A 23,150-nucleotide genomic window follows, 5' to 3' on the forward strand; every position below is an offset into this window, starting at 1 on the left:
ATTGTTTCCCATTAGCCATTGTGTTAGAGACTGGGAATGCTCCACCCCTATGGGATGTTGAGGAAAGCACACATCTTGGAAAGTTCAAAAACATGGTAGGTGGCTGGGTTTATTACAGCAAAAGACACAGAAGCAGTCAGTGAAGAGGCATCAACTACACAGTAAGACTATATAACTGCTTCTAGGTGTAACAACAGCGGCCCAACTTCTGCTTTTTCATTATGGCGGTATTAAGGTTTAGCAAAGCTGGCTGAGGAACTCTGGGAGTTAAAGTCCACACGTCCTAAAGGGACCAAGGTTGGAGACCCCTGTCTTAGAAAAGCCTTCTAACCAAGGTAAAATATTGGCTGGTTCAATAAATTAAGAAAATGAAAACTTTTAGGTTTCCTATTGGACCAGACGCCAAGAGCTAAGTTATCTAGGTTTCCTTTCTCCCTTTAAAGTAAAAGCAAAAAGATGGGCTTTGTAGTCCCAGGGAAACTTTCTCTTACATAATAGGACTTGTATCTTCTAGTTATTCCACAGCAAAAGCAGCTTTAGGTGCTCTGTTCTGAAAATAGTATTTTTATACTTATCTCATCTCAAGACCTCCCATCCAGATTCCCTATGATCCATGGAAGAAGAGATTTGAGATTACAAGGTCAGAGATAGCAATTTGCTTGACCCCAGTTGATCTGATAAGTCTACTATGGGACTACTTCCTTCTGCTCAGTAGTTGTTCTACAGCTAGGCTGTGAGGAAGACCAAAAATCTGGCTTCCACGATGACTTTTTTAATGGCTTGATTAACTGATCTACTGTACAACTCTGAAATTAACTTTTATTCTTGGCTTAGCACATGTAATGGAAAGTGTAATTCAGAGAACTTGGCTTTAATCTTTCTGTAGTTCATCTAATGGGAAATTCCCTTCCTCGTGGCCACTTCCTCCTTGGAAGCTCCAACTCCTCATTTTTATAAACCCCAATTTCTCACACTGATGTCCTTCAACAAAACTTATCCAGGGATTGCATCTCTTTCAACCATCATATGGCAGCCAAGAAATAGAGCCACTCTCTTTTCTGGAATATAGTAGCCAGTCATAGTTATAAGGAAGTATTATGGTTTGCATAGTCATCGAGATGACTATTATAGTCAGCGAGATGTTTAAACTGGTTTTGCCATTTTTATCTACCTATTGAGTCTTTCCCAAGGACTTGAGATAAGCAGTTGTAATTGTCTGATGGTATTAAAGGTATCATTGCAGGACGTTTTGAATTTGGAGAGCGCCGGCAGCTAGAGGGCGAATCCATCGGCGACTACATGGCCGCCCTGCGGAAAGCCTCCAAAGACTGTGGGTACCGAGACCTGGACGAGGTGCTGCTGGAGCAACTCATCAGGGGGGTCCGAGACATGCGTTTGCGGAGGCGGCTGCTATCGAAAAGCAACCTGACGCTGGCAAACGCCCTGGACGAAGCCAGAGCGCATGAAATGTCCACCCAAGCGGCGGAGACATTGCAAAAGCCCCTCACACCAAAGGCGAGCACAAAGTCAACCCCGGTACACCAAGAAGAGATCCAGACCGAATCCGACGGAGAGGATGAGGAAGGGGTCTGCCGAACCGAGAAACGCGGCAAAGAGGACCGGGACGAATGCGGAAGTTGCGGAGGTCAACACCAGCGCCAACGCTGCAAGTTTAAGGACGCAACATGTCGGCGGTGCGAGAAGAAAGGGCACCTAGCTCAAGTCTGTCGAGCTCCCCAACCTTCCCGCCGAAAATTTAAAGCAGCCAATCAGAGCGCGGGATCAGCACGGCGACCCGCGATTGGCTCAAACAAAAAAGGCGCGGATTCGAACCAAACGACTGTGGTCATAGGCCGCGCCTCGACCCGAGTGGAGAAGAAGATCTTCACCAAACCCAAAATAGAAGGAGTACGGTGCCGACTCGAAGTGGACACCGGGTCAGCAATCACCAACATGTCCTGGGACACTTTGGCGAAGTCACTGCCATCAGTCGCGAAGCGCCACCTGCAAACACAACGGCTACGAGTCCACGACTATCAAGGGAATCGAATCCCTGTTCGAGGGACCACCTCTGTCCGAGTCGAGTACGGACCACACAGGAAGACCCTGCCCATCACGATCGTCGAAGGGACCCTACCGAGTTTGTTGGGACTAGACTGGTTTCGTGCACTGGGCACGGGAGTGACTGGCATCTACAGAAGTGACTGTAACCTGAAAGACATGCTAATGAACGAGTTCGAAGATGTTTTCAAGGACTGCCTGGGCAAGTACAAGGGGACCCCTATCTCCTTCAACTTAGATCCCCAGGTAGCTCCCATTAGGTTAAAGGCAAGAAGAGTCCCTTTTGCCCTTAAACCTAAAATTGACAAGGAGCTAGATAAGCTCATAAATCAGGGAATTTTGGTGCCAGTCGACCACGCAAAGTGGGAGACGCCAATCGTCACCCCAGTAAAACCAGACGGGTCAATTAGAATCTGCGCTGACTACAAGGCGACGCTAAACAAAGCCTTACAGAAAAGCGCTTACCCAGTTCCCGTGGTGCAACACTTGCTGCACTCTTTGGGGCAAGGGCAAGTCTTTGCAAAGTTAGACTTGGCTCAAGCCTACCAACAACTGCCCGTAGACGCCAACACAGCCGAAGCCCAAACGATTGTAACTCACAGGGGGGCATTCAAGTGTACCCAATTACAATTTGGGGTGAGCGTGGCACCAGGGCTGTTCCAAAACTTAATGGAACGACTTCTGCAAGGGCTCCCAGGGGTAGTTCCCTACTTCGATGATGTATTAATATCAGCGGAAAATGTAGAGGAATTGGGGGAGCGTCTGAGAAAGGTTCTGGGCATTTTCCGTCAGCCGGACTAAAGGTTAAAGTGAACAAATGCCAGATAGGGGTAGAACTCGAATTCTTGGGCTACCGAATAGACAAGAAAGGAATTCACCCCACTGAGAGCAAGGTCAAGGCAATCAGAAAGGCTCCAGCGCCCACAAACAAAACAGAGCTACAGGCATTCCTGGGGCTAGTGAATTTTTACGCGTTTTTTTTAAAAAACAAAGCGACCGTTGCTGAACCGCTGCATAAGCTTCTAGGGAAAAATACTGTTTGGTCTTGGGGAAAGTCGGAAAGTAGGGCTTTCGAAGCAGTAAAAAACCTGCTCTCGAGCGATAGCCTGCTCATCCAGTATCATAGCTCATTGCCCTTAGTGCTGGTTTGCGACGCCTCCCCTTACGGGGTGGGGGCTGTGCTCAGCCACAGACTTCCAAACGGCACAGAAGCCCCTATAGCTTTCTACTCCAGAACGATGTCCTCCACAGAGAGGAACTATAGCCAGTTAGATAAGGAAGCGCTAGCAATTGTGTCAGGGGTGAAAAAATTTCACGAATATGTTTTTGGGCGAAACTTTGACATTGTGACTGACCACAAACCGCTGTTAGGAATACTGGCAGGCGACCGCCCAACGCCTGTGGCACTTTCGCCACGATTGACCCGATGGACTATTTTCTTGGCCGCTTATTCCTACAAGCTGCAGCATCGACCGGGAAAAGAAGTGGGGCATGCGGACGCTAAGCAGATGCCCACTACCAGGGGCGATCAAGACCCCACCCGGGACGCCCATCCTGCTTATTGACTCTTTGGACTCTGGCCCAGTCACATCTAAGGAAGTGGCTCGGCATCATACCGACATTATGTTAAGGACTGTACTCGGTTGGGTACAAAGAGGGTGTCTTGCCGCTAACGGTTCAAGGAATTTGTAAAAACGTGATGAGCTCTCGGCTCAAGGGGTGCCTGTTATGGGGTGATCGTGGTAATCCCGGATAAATTAAGGGAAAGGTATTGGACCTCCACGAGGGTCACCCAGGGATCGTAAGGATGAAGGGGCTAGCAAGAAGCTATGTGTGGTGGCCACTCATGGACTCAGAGATTGCTGAGAGGGTAGGGAAATGCCAGGCTTGCCAAGAGTCCAGACCTCTACCCCAACGGCCCCAGTCAGGAATGGGAAAACCCCAAGGGCCCTGGTCAAGAATCCACATTGATTTTGCTGGCCCTTTCCACGGCCAAACCTTCCTAGTGGTTGTCGACGCATTCTCTAAATGGTTGGAGATCATACTCATGAAATCCACCACGGCCGAGGCAGTAATCGCACCCTGCGCCACCTATTCGCAACCCACGGGTTGCCTGACACTCTGGTGTCCGACATAACGGCCCCACCACGGCAGCCCAGTTTGAGGAATACTTGGCAGAGGAGGGCATCCGACATGCCCTCTCTGCGCCTTTCCACCCTGCGCCGAATGGCCTTGCAGAGCGCTCCGTCCGAGCGCTAAGGAGGCATTGTCCAGGCTCAAGCCAGGTGACTGGCAAACAAAGATAGATTTCTTTCTGGCCGCTCAGCACAGAACCCCAAGCACTGCTACAGGCAGAAGCCCAGCCGAACTATTGATGGACGGAAGCTCCGGTGCCCACTTGACTGCTTGAACCCCATTACACACCAGAGGGTTACAAGGGGAACTAGAAAACGAGAGAAATGGGCATAGGCGATCGAGTGTGGGCCCGCAACTATGGGGACGGCCCAAGTTGGCTCGCAGGGCAAATCATAAAAGCAACCGGTCCAAAGTCATACTTGGTTGAGTTACAAGACAACCGAGTATGGAGGCGCCACATAGATCAGATAAGGAAACGAATAGCTGAACAACCCCGGCTAAATGAGACAGATCATGACCAATCCTTATTTGAACCCACAGCTGACCATAACCCGGGAGGCGCAAGACTTAGCTGAGGTCCCGGAGGTCCAGCGACGCCATCAGGTTCCCGATGGAAACAGCAGGAAAATTACAAATGTAATCCAAGGCCGGATGGCCTAGAAAAAGAGTCTGCAAGTAATCCAGGGCCCGATGGCCTAGAGAAAGAGCTGGGAGGAGCAAACAGCCCCTCCGACCAGCTCAAAACACCACCCAGAACTGAACCGCGCAGGTCTGAAAGAATTAGGAGACGCCCAGGTTATTTGCGTGACTACGTCGAAAAATAACATGTAAATAATATGTAAATAATGGTAAAGTGTTTTCTGGGAGGGGAGGAGTGTTATGTATCTTTAAATATTTTAGGCGGGAAACAAGCACGTTGCTGATTGGTTGAAGCCGCCGGTTAAACAGTATATAAAGGGTTGTTTTTCCCCAGCCAGGTTGCTGGGTTCACCATATATTAAAGAGCTGTTGTCACTACCCTGGTCTCCAGCCTCGTTACTTCCCAAACTTAACAGTGTCCATATCTGGACTGCTGCCACAATTCAGACAACCCCTAGCAAACTCTTCAATTTTCTATACCTATTTGCTATCATTTACTGATCATGAAGCCTAGATATGGTTGGAAAAGTTGAAGCAGAAGGGTGCAGCCCATAGAGATTGCCAGGGAATTGCCAGGCAAAACCTTTGGGGCACTCTTTTCTTCTCCCTTGCTTCTCCTGACTAAGGGATACCAATGGAGAAAATGTTAACAACTACTCTGTGTTACTTTTCCTTCATTCATTTGCTCCTCCTTCTTTCCACATCCTCTTCCATTACACCTCCTACTCGGTGACCATATTTGAGCTTCCAAATTCCAGGCAGAAAATGGGCAGGAAACAGTATCAGGAAACTCCATTGATGATCTACAACAGCCCTTCCCTATTCAAGTTGATTTATTGAGAAAGTATGGGGGAAAGATTAGGTAGCTACTGGATCAATGAAACCACATTCCTCTGTGGTCTCCAGGAATTAATTGTATTTACACCCCCATAAAGTTTGTACTGGAACACCTCCCTGATTCATGTACTTTCTTATTAAACATAGTCCAGGATTAGAGCTGCAAAATTCTGGATGACCACCCAGTGGCAGCAAAGACAAACAGGAGTTTGCAGATCTGATAGCCTTGCATTGTCTGATCTGACCAGGATCTCTAGCAGAAAATAATTGCATTATCTTTTCACTGAAGAATCCAGTGATTTGGAGACCCTCCATCTGCAAATCATCCTCTGTCACTGAGTTATGGCTGATACCTTACAGCACTTAATTTATATGTTTATTCAGATAAAACCAACAATAAAATAAAATGAATGTGTGACAGAATAATCAGGGAATGTTTAATGCCCTTGAAATATCTGAAATATTTAAGTTAGCTAAATGGCAAAAGATCTTCCACTGACCATCCAATCTTCTTCACTCATTGTCTCACTCTCTACCTATCTATTATCTAATAAATGTAAAAGTTCTTCACTGCCAAAACAGCCTGATGGGGATTTAGCACACTGACAGAGATTACCACAACATTTAATACGCCAAGCATGATCATATTATGTAATTACATACTCTGACTTCTCATTTTGGAGACTGGATTGTGAATAAATATACTGTAGTACTGTGAGAGGTAGTGTCTATGGAGGGGAACCTGGAGTGATGGATTATAGGTAGTAGTTGACATGCAACCACAATTGGGACTAGAATTTCCATTGATAAGCAAGGCAGTCGTTGTGCATCACGCCAAATTTCATGATTCTTTTTGCTAAGCAAATCACTGCAAACTGTTAAGTGAATCATACAGTTATTAAGCAAACACAACTCCTCCCATTGACTATGCTTGTCAGAAGCCAAGCATAAGGTTGCAAATGATGATCACATGACCCCGGGATACTATAACCATTGTAAATACATGCCAGTTTCACACACCCAAACTTTGATTCTATGATCATGAGGATGCTGCTATGGTTGGAAGTTTGAGGATCGGTTGTAAATCGTTTCCTAGGAAGGAGGCAGATTCCAGAAAAAGGGGTGAGACAAGAGGCAGCACAACTTGGCTAGAAGGTAGAAAAGGGGAGTTAGGATAGCCGCTCCCTAGAATGTCCCAGGGTATATCCATTAGGCTGAGCATAGTAAGGGTGTCAGACCTGGAAGCCATCCTTTACAGTTGGGCCTTCAGGTTTGCCACATTTTTCTACTGTGGGAAAATGGGAGAGGGGATTGTATAGACCATGGGTGATATATAGTCAAAATAGCATTCTTTTCTCAGAGAGTCAAGGCCATGGTGCCCTGCAGCTGCCATGAGGGGACTGGGAGGTATCTATAGTTTTGGATGGTGCCTGTTTGGATCATGTGATGGACATGTAGGTGCTGGGAAGGGACTTGAACTTTCTTTTGGGTGGGGAGAACCTGAAAGCTTTCAGATTTGGGTTTTCCCAGATATGCCAATATGACATCATCTATAAAATGGAACTTTGAGGAATTTCAGGCCTTGGAATCTTCTTTCATTGGGGGTGTTACTTGGAACCCTGACAAGTAACTTGGGTTAGTATGACAAGATTCTGCTTATTGTGTGAAAGCAAATAAAGAACTGAACTCTGGCAGAATTGTTCTACATAATTTTTAGGCTTTCGCCTGACAAATATTTTCATCATTAAAAGCACTCAAACTAGCTCAGCCTTATATCCATTGGATGAGAAAGTTTCATAACAGTTTCCCATTCAGATAATTTTTTGCTGCCCAACAGATATCTATTCTAGGATTGTCAGTCCTAAACCTTTCCCCCAAATGAGCACCAGCTACCTTTCATTGTCCAAGCTCTTCCTGTGTCTTCTTGCCCTAGCACCATCCTTTCTCACTGAAGAGAATGGAAAAGTTCCTACTGATCGTGACGGATGGAATTACATCCCACTGGGCTCAGCCATTAGATACAAATAAGGTAAGAGGTAAAGCTATGAATCATTTTGTGCCTCAGCAGAAAGAGAAAAAGCATTTTATAATCGTTTCCCATTAGCCATTGTGTTAGAGACTGGGAATGCTCCACCCTATGGGATGTTGAGGAAAGCACATCTTGGAAAGTTCAAAACATGGTAGGTGGCTGGGTTTATTACATAAAAGACACAGAAGCAGTCAGTGAAGAGGCATCAACTACACAGTAAGACTATATAACTGCTTCTAGGTGTAACAACAGCGGCCCAACTTCTGCTTTTTCATTATGGCGGTATTAAGGTTTAGCAAAGCTGGCTGAGGAACTCTGGGAGTTAAAGTCCACACGTCCTAAAGGGACCAAGGTTGGAGACCCCTGTCTTAGAAAAGCCTTCTAACCAAGGTAAAATATTGGCTGGTTCAATAAATTAAGAAAATGAAAACTTTTAGGTTTCCTATTGGACCAGACGCCAAGAGCTGTTATCTAGGTTTCCTTTCTCCTTTAAAGTAAAAGCAAAAGATGGGCTTTGTAGTCCCAGGAAACTTTCTTACATAATAGGACTTGTATTCTAGTTATTCCACAGCAAAAGCAGCTTTAGGTGCTCTGTTCTGAAAATAGTATTTTTATACTTATCTCATCTCAAGACCTCCCATCCAGATTCCCTATGATCCACGGAAGAAGAGATTTGAGATTACAAGGTCAGAGATAGCAATTTGCTTGACCCCACGTCTCCTTGGACCTTGGAGGAGGACTTACTCAAGTTTCGGGGGCGATTATATGTGCCCACAGGACCACTCCGAGCCCTCGTCATGACCCAGTGCCACGACAACCCTGCAGCAGGACATTTTGGGTTCTTCAAGACCCTCCACCTGGTGACACGGTCCTTTTGGTGGCCCAGTGCGGCATGATATACATGCCTCGTGACATCCTGCGTGCCGTGCCGGCAAGCCAAGACCGCCACGGGGCCTCCCGGGCTCCTCCAGCCCTTGCCGACACCCGACAGACCCTGGGCGATCTCTATGGATTCCCTGACAGACCTGCCGCCGTCCCCTGGGTTCACCACGGTGCTGGTGGTGGTGGACATGCTCACCAAGATGGCACACTTCATCCCATGCCGCGGACTGCCCACAGCCGCAAAAACGGCCCGTCTCTTTCTGCAGCACATCTTCCGCCTCCATGGTCTACCGGACAGGGTGGTTTCGGACCGCGGAGTTCAGTTCACAGCCCGCTTCTGGAAGAGCCTGATGGCGCGTTGGAGGTGCAGGTATGTCTGTCGTCATCGCACCATCCGGAGACCGGCGGGGTACAGAGAAGGTCATCGGTATACTGGAACAGTATCTCCGTTGCTTCATCAACCAGCAACAGGACAACTGGGCGACTACCTGTCCCTGGCGGAGTTTGCTTTTAACAACTCTCAGCACACCTCTACTCAGATGACCCCGTTCTTTGCCAATGTGGGGTACCATCCGCGGCTCTTCCTCTGGCACCACGGACTCTCCTGTTCCCGAACGCAGACCTTCCTGACGGAATTGCATGCGGTCCAACAGTTGGTACGTCAGCAGCTGAATCGGGCAAGGAGGACTACAAGCGGTCCGCCGACCGCTCCCGCAACGCCCCCGCTGGCAGTTGGAGACCGGGTGTGGCTCTCCACCAAACACCTCCCGTCCGACCGACCGGTAAAGAAGTTGGACCACCGATTCATCGGCCCGTTCCCTGTCGAGGCAGTCATCAACCCGGTAGCCTACCGACTGACCCTGCCATGATCCATGCGGATCCACCCGTTTTCACCGGTCCCTTCTGGTTCCTGAGGCCACACCGAGTCCCCTTGTGCCCAACAGCACCCGTCACTGTCGCTGAGGACGGATCGGAGGAATCTGAAGTCCACAGCGTCTGAGACTCTCGCTGGCTAAAGGGTCGTTTCCAATATTTGATCGCGTGGAAGGGATACGGGACTGATTTCTCCTGGGTAGATGCCTCCGGCGTTCATGCCCCTGACCTGGTGCAGGCCTTCCATGAGCAGAACCCAGCCGACCGCATCCCGATCGTCAGCCCGGGGAAGGGCCCTGCGGTGAGGATAGTGTTGTGACCCAGGTTCCTGGACCCAGACTCCTGGACTCGGATGATTCAGAAAATGAGGAGAAGACCTGGCAAGCCCTGTTTCTCTTGAGCCCTCTCCTCCCTGGCACCCACTCAAAGGGAGGAGGAGGGGCGGCCTGCCTGATTCTCCGGCCTTCTTCTGATTTGGCAACGCCCAAGAGCAGTTTTGGAGTGACGCAAGATTACGAAGACTTGATCGACGTGCGCAGCAGCGGAAGAGTTGGGACAAAGCCAAGTCATAATTGTCATGCAGTGACATCTGCAGAGACTATAAATAGGAGGCGGGACTTCCTGGTTTTTTGTCTTGGACAAAGCAATGAATTTGGCGCGAGCTAACTATTTCATGGAGGGAAGAATATATTCGTGAGTAATTCTGGCCTTATCTATAATTTCCTCGTTATCTCCAGAAACTTGGCAGGCCCGTGGGTAGACGTGGCCAGGACATGTATCTATGTAAATAAAAGGAAAAAAAAAGGAAGGCCTCTGACGGACTCTTTGCTGGGAGTATTGGGGGAAGGGAAACAGAACAAGACCTGAGTCCTGCAGCCCATTTTACACCAGATGTCCAGGAACTCCAACACCTGTGCAGTCCTTGTTGATCTGGGTGACAATCAATCTGGTATGTGTAAGATACATCTCACCATATTATTTATAGGAGAGGCACTCTTCATCTGGGTCCTTTGCCCAAACCTATCCAGTATGGTTGAATCTCTGGAACAGTTCTCATCCTTTTCAGAGCATGCAAGCCCACAACCATATCAAGGAAGTGCATTAGTACTGTTGTTCCCATCACTCAGAGGGTATGAAATAAAAGGAAAAAGAACATGTAAGTGACCAAGTAACCAGAGCCTTCTGCATGTCAACTGGAAGAGACTTTTCACCTATTAGAAGTTGGGCAGGATTACAGTTTCAACCAATACAACTACCAGAGCATGGTCCTTGGAATGTCAAACATGAAATCTACATGGACAGAAAGCAGCATGAACCTATTTTACATACATACTGAAGTCTTTTTGAGGAGGCAACAGGATTTAGGGAGGTATGATTTCCTGTTGGCTCCAAGATTGTTTGGGAAGTACAGCTAAACACCTGAGTGAATGTGCTACTCTAGCCTTTTGTTGTTGCTGTTAGTTGCAAAATCATGTCCGACCCATCGCAACCTCATGGGCAACATTCCTCCAGGCCTTCCTGTCCTCTACCATCCTCTGGAGTCCATTTAAGCTCACGCCTACTGCTTCAGTGACTCCATACAGCCACTTCATTCTCTGTCGTCCCGTTCTTCTTTTGCCCTCTATCTTTCCTAGCATTAGGCTCTTCTCCAGTGAGTCCTTCTTTCTCATTAGGTGGCCAAAGTATTTCAGTTTAATCTTCAGGATCTGGCCTTCTAAAGAGCAGATTCTAGCCCTTACCTTATTATATGTAATAATAAGAGGCCTAAAGGCACTTTAAATATTTGTAGAATGTGTGAACCTTTTCTCAGAATACTGCAAGTTTCAAATGAAACAGAACAATGCATTTGTCTTTAGGCTCCTGCAGCTGACTGATTGTTGGGGGAAAATCTAGAGAAAAAGAGAAGAGAACAAGAGATTGACAAATTTAACTGGCTACTCAAGGGAGCAAAATGACTGCTGTGTAGTGTCACACAGCTACTAATCCTTCAGAATCAAGTGGAACAATGTTGGGTGAGGGGGGGAGAGATGAGAATGAAACAGAAGCTTTTTATGTCTGACTTCATAGGTCATCCACCCCATGCAATGTGCTTTTCCTGTGAATCTCTCCGCTAAGTACTTCCAGCAATAGCAGTTCAAGAACACTGAACAAGAAAAACCAACAAAGAACAAGACACAATGAACCATCAAGAAATACCACTTAGCTGGCATATTGCAGAAGCCAGAGAAGATTATCCATCTTTGCCATAAACAATTTGATGGAGTGTTCATTTTAAGCAAAATGTGGAATATTTAAAATGCGTTGCCATTGATAGGCAAGCACAGTAAGTCCAGTGTTCAGTCTTACAAGGGAGAATTAGACATTGTTAGTTTACAAATTACAAATTATTGGAGGGGGGGCCCACAATATCTTTCACCATGATGCTACATACCCAGGACTATAAAATTTATTTCATTATAACCCCCCAACCCATTTTTTAATCTTTTACTCATCCAAAAAGGCAGCACAGGTTTGTATAAGCCGTCTCTCACACAACAAATACAGTGTCCCATGGAAGATAGGGACAGCAGGAGTTACCAAGACAACATTACAATGGATAATAGGTATGAAAATATAGAGAATTTGCTGGAGTAGAAATTTAAGAACATCCTACTCGTTTGATTTATTTAAATCAATCAGAACAGATCTGGAAGGGACTTTGGTGGTGTTCTAGTCCAGCCTCCTGTCAGGCAGGAGACCTTATACCATTTCAGGCAAGTGACTGTCTAGTGTCTTCTTAAAAAAAAAAAAACCTCAGTGATGAAGCACCCATGACTTCTGAAGGCAAGCTGTTAATTGTCCTCACTGTTAGGAAGTTTCTCATTAATTCCAGGAGAAACTTCCGAATGGCTTAGAGAGCTACCCATCTCACAGCAGCGATTCTGGATGGCATAAAAGATTGAAACCACTGTGATAACATATGCCCCACGATATCCTGTTAAAACAACAATCCCCAGAACAAAAGAGTAAATCACCACTAGAGATCAACTAACCCTCCTGCCCTAATGCTTAAGGGAACAGGCCAGTCTTCAAATCCTTACCAAAGGCTAACGGTTTCAGGTTTCTGATGGAATTTTATCGTGTAGAAAGAAAATGAGATGGCAAACCACTGGAAACACTAGAGTGGAAAATGAGACACTTGCATATATCTCTAAGGCACGCACACTGAGTTTGACTTACACCGGCCGTATGAAATATCCATACAGTATTATTTTCTTGGTAAGAGTGCAGGAGTGATTTACCATTACTGTTTCTGGGAATTTGATTTTTATAATTTATTTTCCAATTTAATCTATAAACCCTAGAATTAAGTTAACCCTAGAATTTCCTGCTTGTATCGTCTCAAGCCTTAACCAAGTTTGATCCCTTTAGCTTTTCAAGATCAACCATAATCAGCTACAGGTAATCCTTGACTTACGACCACGATTGAGCCCAAAATTTCTGTTGCTAAGTGAGGCATTTGGTAAGTGAATGTTTCCCCATTTTACCACCAAGTGATTATCCAATCTCATCTTAAAAACCTCCAGTGATGAAGCGTCCACAACTTCTGAAGGCAAGCCATTCTACTGGTTAATTGTACTAATCATGTTTATCATTCTTCAGAGATATTATGAAGACATCGTTCTCTAAAATAAGCATGAAGAAATGTAAATGAAGAAATGAATGAAGAAAATGTGAAGAAAAATGGAAGGAAAGGGAAGAAAACAGCCAGCTGGAAGGGAACGGACTCAATTAACCTGTAATGGAAAACCTGAATGATCAGGCTGGGCATAGATTGTCACATAGAAAATCTATCTAGGCAGTTGCTAAGAGTCAACATCAACTTGACGGCACATAATCAATAAATCAATCAATACGTTTATTTAGTAATATAAGTAATAATGTTGATTTAAATGTAAAGGTTGTATCAGTGACCTTCTATCAGCAGAACAGACAGTACTTACTGGATTTTTTTCCCCTGCACTGCGATCTCCCTTCTGTAGACAGGGAGAAGGCTCTCTTCATAAAGATTAGAGATTTATGAGAGAAATTGCAAAGAACATAAACTTTCAATACATAACTGGAAGCCTATATGCATTACCGATGTAGCCAATTAAATATTAACTGTCCTTGTTAAACAGTTAAGTGAAATACATGAATCAATTATCATGAAAGTTGGCTCTAAATAAGGTTATTACTAGTTCAAATTATTTAACATGAAAGACTTTTTTCTGTATTGTATATTGCATCATGAATGTCACATGAAAGTGTACATTCTCCTAATAGCATGCATAAACATGAAATAAGCCAAATAAGAATTTTGAATGCCACATCTGTACTGATTTTTATTAACTATATTTAAGTGTTCTACTAATTAACTAAATAGAGGAAATGATTATTAGAAGGTTTATAATGAACTTATATACATCTTTTGGATTTGATTAAATGAGAACACATGCCACATTTGTTGACATGGACATGTTGCTCTGCAATGGCTAAAGTATCAGACACAAACAATATATTGCATCACATTTGGCTCTCTGAAGGGAAATGTTTTGCCTGCAGCCTATAGTAATCAAACTTTCATGGCATGTGCAGGCTGTATTGCTCATGGAAACCAGGTGGTACACTAGTTAAACTGTACAGTTAGACAGTCAAAATGATGTCAGTTCTGGCCTTTCCTGGAAGAGACTGATCTGGCTTCTATTATGCATGTCTGATAACATCCAAATTGGATTACTGGTTATACATGACACTTCCAAGAATATCAATTGGAGCAAAATGTAGCTGAGAAAGAAACCTTCTGTTTTCTGGACATGCAGTGGAAGACTAATATTTCCAGCTTTCCTTCATTATCTTTCCATATAATCCCAGGTTCAAAGCTTAGGTTTTGACTCATAAGGCTCAGAATGCTTCGGACTCTTAAAGGAATCTTTATGGAGCTACCTGAAAGCATTAAAATTCTTAGAGCTGGAACACAATCCGGGGTCCCATAATCCAGAGTATCCAAATTTCTTCAAGAGTCTTTTTCTCTTGTTTGTCAGGCCTGGAAACCATACTAGACTTTAGGTTTCCAGACGCTGCCACATTTTTCCCCTGAGGGGAAGAAGGGGGGCTGAGGGATATGGTAACATTCTTCAAGCAGTCAAGGTCGGATGGTGTTCACATCTGCAGGAAGAGTGGCAAGAAGATATTCGAATCAACTGGGAGAACGTGGGACCATGTGACCAGCAAAGGGGTAGGGGGGTGGGACTCTTGGGGTTTGTATAACTGGGAAAAGAATCTGGAAGTTCAGTTTTGGAATTTCACTCATCGTATGCCAGTTTCCTCATGCTAGTAAAGAACTCTGAAAAACAATGGCTTCTGAGTTTTTTTATGCAGAAGAGGTTTTTCTGGAACCTTGACATTGTTCTTCTTCTATACTTTTCTGTAGAATACAATTTTGGTCCCACAATTGTGTAGGATGCTAATGTAGACATATTCTGGCCGATTAAGCAGTGAAAAGAGAATGAACAGGTTAACACAGAGAGAAGACACCTTCACTTACTGGGAAACACACAGAATGGGAACAGATCCATAGTGGGTTCTAACCAGTGTTACCACCAGTTCACTTCGCGCGCACACTTTGTGTGCGACCTTTCAGCTGGGCTAAAAACGAAGGAATAAAGGTAGGTATAGTGCAGGGGTGGGCAGGAGGGTCCAGCTGATGGTCGGAACGAACCAGTTCGCTCTGACATCAACATTTCCGCTACCGGCTCTTCTGAACCGGTGAGAACTGGTAGCAACCCACCACTGGAACAGATGGCTTCCTCTTGTTAGTGGGTGTGGCAGGATGAGGGGATCAAATGACTCCATCCCTTTTGTATCTATCTACATGTCATATACATGTATGAAAGATGCAGCTTGTGTCATAATGGTCCAATGCTGGTTTCATCATGGGGATGAAAATGGGTTTGGCCATCACTTTTATGCATGGGGTATCTGAGGAACCATCTTGCCCTAATGGGATTGGCCTGCCTAATTCGTTCTGGCAGAAGGGCCTACTGTGGACCTCATCAGCCAAGAAATTTTATCTAATGGGGCTTATCTAATGGAGAAGATCCTTTTCTGCCATGGCACCCATCCTTTGGAAAATCTTGCCACTGGAGGTAAGATCTGCCCCCATCTTTCTGGCCTTCAGGAAAAATCTTAAAACTGCCTCTGCCAGTTAGGGTAGAGCCCTGAAGAAGAATGTAGGCTGGGCATGGTTGTTGTAGTGACACAACACCACTGTTGTGCCGCTAAAACTCATGATCTTTTAGTTTATATTTAACCTTTTGTAATTTTAATCTGCTTTTTTCAATTGTTTTTATGTCTCCCATGTTTTACTATATTGTAAACTGCACAGTGTTTCCTCAAATCACAAGGCATATACATTTAATCAATCAATCCCTGATGGGGCCACTCTTTGGGTGTGCTAATTCTGAGGTGAAATTCTGTTTCATGGTCCATCTATAGCAGGGGTCTCCAACCTTGGCAACTTTAAGCCTGGTGGACTTCAACTCCCAGAATCCCCCAGCCAGCAAAGCTAGCTGGGGAATTCTGGGAGTTGAAGTCCACCAGGCTTAAAGTTGCCAAGGTTGGAGACGCCTGATCTATAACGTATAATTATCAATGCATGGACAATCATTTTTCAAAACAAAAACTGATTTTATGGAAAGGTGCAAAGAATCCCGTTGGACTCCTTCATTCCTTATTTTTAGCTGACAAGTGAAATCAAAACTGTCCAAGCCTCTGTGTCATCAGGAATATATTCTGTTCCTTAATTTGGCTTGTTTTAGTTTTAACCAAAATAAAAAATAAAAATGAGGTTGTAAGGTTGATGTGTTTTTGTTTTTGTTGATACAATTTTCCTGTCTATACAGTTTATATGGGTCTGTTACAAATCAAGTACAACTCAACATCACTTTTTAATTTCACTTAATTATATAGGGACTCACAGTCACAGATGGATCTCTCCGTAGCGGATCCAGTTGGAATCAGTTAAGCTTTTCGTTTTAGGCAACAAAAGTTGACATAGGAACGATTGACACAAATTATTGAGGCAAACATTCACAACATATGCCTCACAGGTTTTTATGGTTTATTTGAAAATAGCAGATGAAATATGAGAGGCAGTTACAGTGTGTGTCTCTGTTACTTCAACTCTGTTAACTTAAGAGTTACAGTAACTACAACTATTAAGCAAGCATGGTTAATATGAGTTTCAGACATTTTACAACTCATCAGAAGCAGCAAAATTCAACAAGATTATCATATACGTGTGTGTGAGTGTATGTGCATGTGTGTGTAAAATAAATACTGGTAATCTTGTTTTAATCAAATTCATGTAGCCACCCATCACATTGACATGATTCTAAATATACAATATGTTTGTAAATATACAACATACAGTAAGCAAATAAATAAATGGTGGTGCAGTGGTTAGAATGCGGTATTGCAGGTTAATTCTGCTGACTGCCAGCAGTTCAATCCTGACCAACTCAAGGTCAGGATTACGGGGGAAAAGCTCACTCTGTAAACTCCTTAGAATGGTTTGCAAAGCACTATGAAGTGGAATATACCGTATTTTCAGTCTATAAGATGCACTTTTCTTCCCCAAAAAGTGGATGGAAATGTCTGTATAAATGTCTTATAGAGCAAATGTTGTCGAAGCCCTGCCCACCCACTGGCCCTCATCCTTCGGCCTCGGCCTCCCAGCAATTTTCCTCCTTGCAGCAAACAGGAAACAGCTGGTCAGCTTCAGCACAGCCTGATTTAGCACAAGTAGCTGATTGGCGGTTGGATCAGCCTCCCAGAATACTACCAATCAGCTGTTCCAGGCTGTGGGGATCGCTGCTGCCCATCGCCACTGTAGTCTATTGCTGCCTCCATGCTACCCATTTTCACCCTCTGTGCATCCCATTTTCGGCCTCCCGTATCCCATTTTTGGCCCATTCCAGGTGGCAATGATCCCCACTGCTTGGAATGAGCTGAAACCAGGAGGCACAGAGGCTGAAAATAGGGTTAATGGAGGCTGAAAATGGGGCACATGGAGGCCAAAAATGGGGCATATAGAGGCAGCAATAGGTGGTGGCGGCGATGGGCGGTGATGGGCAGCAGTGATCCCCACAGCCTGGAACAGCTAGTCGGTGGTATTCTGGGAGGCCAATCCAACTGCCAATCAACTACTCATGCTAAATCAGGCTGTGCTGAAGCTGACCAAGCTGTTTTTTATTTGCAACAAGGAGGTAAATTGCTGGGAGGCAGAGGCAGATTTTTTTTTCTTATTTTCCTCCCCAAAAGTTAGGTGCTTCTTATAGTCTGGAATGTCTTATAGCATGAAAAATACGGTAAGTGTAAGTACTATTGCTAAGTGCTAAATAAATAAAAATAAATAAATATACAATGAATAAAAATATGTAAAAACTCAAGGCAGGCAGCATATTTAATAGTCTGACTTCTTCTTTTTCCAATGACTACATATCTGTGAGATGAATTGGATTAAAAGAGAGAGAGAACTGGCCCAAAGTCATCCAGTCAGCTCTCATGCCTAAAGCATTCCCTGAGAATCAGTACACATTTGGAGAGTATTCTGACTCATAGTTCGAGTAGCAGCCATGGCCACTGGCCAACACAGCCTTTACCCAGTGGTGGGATTCAAATAATTTAACAACCGGTTCTCTGCCCTAATGACCAGCTGGGTAGGCATGGCTTGGTAGTCATGTGACTGTGTGGGCGTGGCCAAGTCAATGTCACTCACGTCAATGGGCGCTTTGCCTTAGCTGTTATAATGTAATAAGGGTTAACCAGAGAGGCAGTTTCTGTAAGCAGGGCAGTAAAAATTAGGATGGAAACACCAGAATGTTTCCTTCCTGCCTTCCTTACAGGATTAGCTCTATAAAGTGAAAAAAAAAACAAAATAAAATTTCTTCCAACAACCGGTTCTCCGAACTGCTTAGAAAGTTAACAACCGGTTCTCCCGAATAGGTATGAACTGGCTGAATCCCACTACTGCCTTCACCCATATCTAGTGAACCAATCACACCCTACCTGGTCACTCATGCCTTGGTTGCCACCTGAATGTGCTATACATGGAGCTGCCTTTGAAGAATATCAAAAACTGCAATTGGTCCAGAACGTAGTGGTGTGTAGAACTTGGGATGCCCTACTTCATAGGTTGCAATGGCCTCCAATAAGCTGCCAGGTGCAATTCAAGATGCTGGTGATCACCTATAAAGCACTACATGACATAAGACTAAATTATTTGTAGTATTTCCTGGCACTGATCGCAACAGATCTAGCAAGGTAAGGCAGGCTCTGAACACCTTCTAGGAAACAATGTCATGTAATATGTGCCATCTCAGTTAGTATCCTTGCTCAATGGAACAGAATCCTCCACCTAACATTCAAATGGCCCTGAACCTCTTAGTTTTGCAAAGGGTCTGAAGACTGGCTTTCAGGCATCAGACCAGGATGTTAGCTGAGCCCAGAATGTATGGATGTTTGTCTTTTTCTCTTTTTTTTTCAGATGGACTATTAGATACTTAGTTTTATTGTATTATTCATATGTGTTTAATTATTATTACAAAGGATATTGGTTGTAAACAAATATTGCTTTTGTGTGATGTTGTCAGCATATTTTCATGGGTGGTCATATAATTCATTCGAATAAATAAACTGGGTTGAGAAAGTTTGGGAGACAAAAAGTGTGTTATCTAGAGGAAATCTATCATAGTGAGTCAACTAGGGTTAATTCGTTTTTAAAAATGGAATTCACAAGTAATTTAAAGCAATCTGGAAAATACATCTCCTAACTAGGACTCCAAGATCCCTCTCACAGGCTCAATAGTAGTACCTGTGAGAGGGATCTTAGAGTCCTAGTGGATAACCATTTAGATATGAGCCAGCAGTGTGCAGCAGCTGCTAAAAAAGCCAACACAGTTCTGGGCTGCATAAACAGAGGGATAGAATCAAGATCACGTGAAGTGTTAGTACCACTTTATAATGCCTTGGTAAGGCCACACTTGGAATATTGCATCCAGTTTTGGTCGCCACGATGTAAAAAAGATGTTGAGACTCTAGAAAGAGTGCAGAGAAGAGCAACAAAGATGATTAGGGGACTGGAGGCTAAAACATATGAAGAACGGTTGCAGGAACTGGGTATGTCTAGTTTAATAAAAAGAAGGACTAGGGGAGACATGATAGCTGTGTTCCAATATCTCAGGGGTTGCCACAAAGAAGAGGGAATCAGGCTGTTCTCCAAAGCACCTGAGGGTAGAACAAGAAGCAATGCGTGGAAACTGATCAAGGAAAGAAGCAACTTAGAACTAAGGAGAAATTTCCTGACAGTTAGAACAATTAATAAGTGGAACGACTTACCTGCAGAAGTTGTGAATGCTCCAACACTGGAAATTCTTAGGAAAATGTTGGATAACCATCTGACTGAGATGGTGTAGGGTTTCCTGCCTGGGCAGGGGGTTGGACTAGAAGGCCTCCAAGGTCCCTTCCAACTCTGTTGTTATGTTATGTTATGTTAAGTACTGGATGAACTTTTTTGGGTTGCTTCTGATGAAGCACTGACAGACATTTAAGGGTGAAAGCAAAGGAAAGAACAGACAAAATAAATTTAGCTTTGCTGTACAATTAATCTGTTACCCAACTTCCTCAGACCACAGCACAGCAGTATGGGGTGGTTTCAAAAAAAAATGGGGCAAAAGAAATCTATTCAGCAGCCAGATAAAAATACCCATTTTTCCCTCTCCCAATTAGCTTCTAATTGCTGTGTTAGACCTACATGCCAAATCAGCTATAAATGTTTCTCTTAATTGTCTTTACTGGAAGGAAAATATAAAGAAAAGTCAGAAATAAAACTAGAAGGGAGAGTGAAGGAATAACTTAAATCTTTATTTTCTGTACTATGTAAGCAATATATTTAGACAGTAGATAAGTATTTCTCTCTTGCTATCTAGTCTTCTTTACTTCCTCATCCATATGTACGGTAATCGAGGGATGGAATTCAGCTTATGATAAAGGGAATATAACAGCTGTACCTTATAAGGAGAGCTGGCTGATGATTATTTCCTGTGCTATTGATAAAAATCCTTCTGTCTTTCCTGGACTGAAAAATGTGTTGCTATACTCATATTCTGCCAAATTCAGTCCTGGCTTGTTACTGGCAAATTATGGCTGTTTATTAACCAACTATTATATGCAAATGAAACTGGTTTCTATTCAACAGTGCTAACTTGGAAATGTAAGTACCCTGGATCATTTTTTCCCCCAGCTTGTAAAGAAAATTTGGATGGTTGAGGTCAAAGAGGGAAATGAGGCCTGCAAGGTAATTCATAACATCTGAATGTGCATACTAAATTTTCCTCTCATTTGTTCAGTTAACACAGGGGCAGGTAAAAGGAAAATACGTATACTATATTTCATATATGAGATATTTTGGGGCAAATGTTCCTCTAGACCAGAGGTGGGAAACTATGGCCCCTTTATGACTTGTGGAGTTTGTCAGAATATTCATGACTGGAAGACATGGTAACAAGGTCAGCCAATGAATAGGCATAGCAACTAAGTCAGCCAATTGGGAGCTGAGACAGACTGAAGCCAGGATGTGTCTTAGTCTGCAGCTTCTGATTCTGTGCAGAGAAATGAAACTGAAACCAGAGTGTGTGTGTGAACTTGTCTGCTCTGCTGAAAGAAACTGTGAATCTGCTGTTGGTATTGTATAATACTTCATGTATTATTGTGAATATAAAGAAGATAATGAATCCGGTTGCATCAGTTTATCTGTGTGTGCTTCTGGATTTGATTTTTGCAAGAAACTCTGACAGAGTTCAACTCCTGAGCATGGCTGGCTCAGGAATTCTGGCAGTTGAAGTCTACAAGTCATTCAAGGGCCATAGTTCCACATCCCTGTTCTAGACCGTGATAAGAACTAGAAACAAAAAGCATACTCTGGAATCTCTTTTTTTAATCACTTCACTTTCAGTTCATAATTTCATGGTTATTATTAACTAAAGACATACATAGGACTTTGCTGATCTTACAACAAGTTATTCGGTGACTCACCATGACCCATTCATTTCAACATATCTGCAGGAACCACAACAAAAATGACAACAGCAGTATTGTGAAGCAAAGTTCACCCCTTTCATACATGCAAACTGTACCACAACACACGTACAAAAAGTAAAGTGTTTGCACTGCATTGGTGCAAATCATCATTTGGCTCCATACCCCTTGTAGACCCATTGCCCTTATGTCTAAGATGAAAATGAAAGTCAAATTGCTTTGCTTTGATCTTTTATACAGCCCCTTGCAGCATTTGTACTAGCCCGGAGAGATTTCTTCACAAGCTCTTCATTTGTACAGAAGCAGATTCTGGCTTTTGTGAGTGTCAGAAGAAACTAAAACAAAGCTGCAAGCCTATGCAGTTTACCTCACTGAGGACTTCACACAGGCTTTCTGCCTCTATTAAGTGAATGGTGCTTTGCCTTAGAGCAGTATTTCTTGACAACTTTAAGATTTGTGGACTTCAACTCCCAAAATTCCCTAGCCAGACAGTTCTGGGAATTCAGATCCACATATCTTAAAATTATTAAGGTAGAATAACAATGCCTTAGAGGCACAAAGCACCTCATTGAAGTGACTAATCTTACACAAAGCTTAGTTGGATACACAAAAAAATAATGTTATAGCTAGACTTACCACCCAATCTAAAAACTAACATTAAACTATGGCTTTCTGTTCTGGTTTAGAGGACAATTTTAAACCATTAGAATTGAATCAGGTGTCATGTCCAACTAGATCAGTGTTAAAGTTCAAACTGAACATGAAAATTGCATGTGTGAGGGAAGAAGCATGACTAAATTGTGAGAATACGTCTTCCCTTTTCTAATGTTCTGGAAGGATAAAAGGAAGGAAGAGAAAAAGAAAAATACCATTTTTGTTATAATACTTCAAAACTGTCTTCAATTATAGCTAGTCATTTATAAATGCCAAATTATTTTTTGAAGTAATTTATCTCAGAGCTATCAACTTTCACCAGCATATACTTTTAGGCAGAGGGTTGTTGTTTTTTTGTCTTCTAGTCTTGATTTTGTCATTATTATTACTCTCATATATTAATGAATGTCATATTAGTTCTATAATGTTTTATTTGTATTCACCTTACTTAACATTTGCTTTTGATCTACACTGAATCCAGTAATGATTTTGGCCACAAACAAAATGATAATATGCTGTTAGCAGATTTAATTGCTAATAAGCCATGCCTGATCAAATCAATATGACTAAAGAAAGGAAAGGGGAAAAAAAGGGCCTGCCAGTATAATACAAAGAAACAGCATAATGCTAGTAAATGTATTAAACGTTTAGGGACCTAATTAATGAATATACCAGAAATGCAGATGAATAATGGTATGGTTATCTTGAAGGAATAGGTCATTAAAAAAGTTTTATACAATTTCTGATGAACTTAAATCTCGAATGGGAATAAAAAGTATCAAGGGACAAAGTATGATGTTAAATTGTTTTTGCTTTTATTATTATTTTATTGGTCAAAAAAGGTATATACAAATACATATCAGGTATGGCAAATTTTCATTTTTCTTATCCTAGATAAGAATTTTGCTCAAATTTTTTAAAC

This window comes from Ahaetulla prasina, chromosome 1, assembly GCF_028640845.1.
Source record: "Ahaetulla prasina isolate Xishuangbanna chromosome 1, ASM2864084v1, whole genome shotgun sequence".
Classification (NCBI taxonomy): domain Eukaryota; kingdom Metazoa; phylum Chordata; class Lepidosauria; order Squamata; family Colubridae; genus Ahaetulla; species Ahaetulla prasina.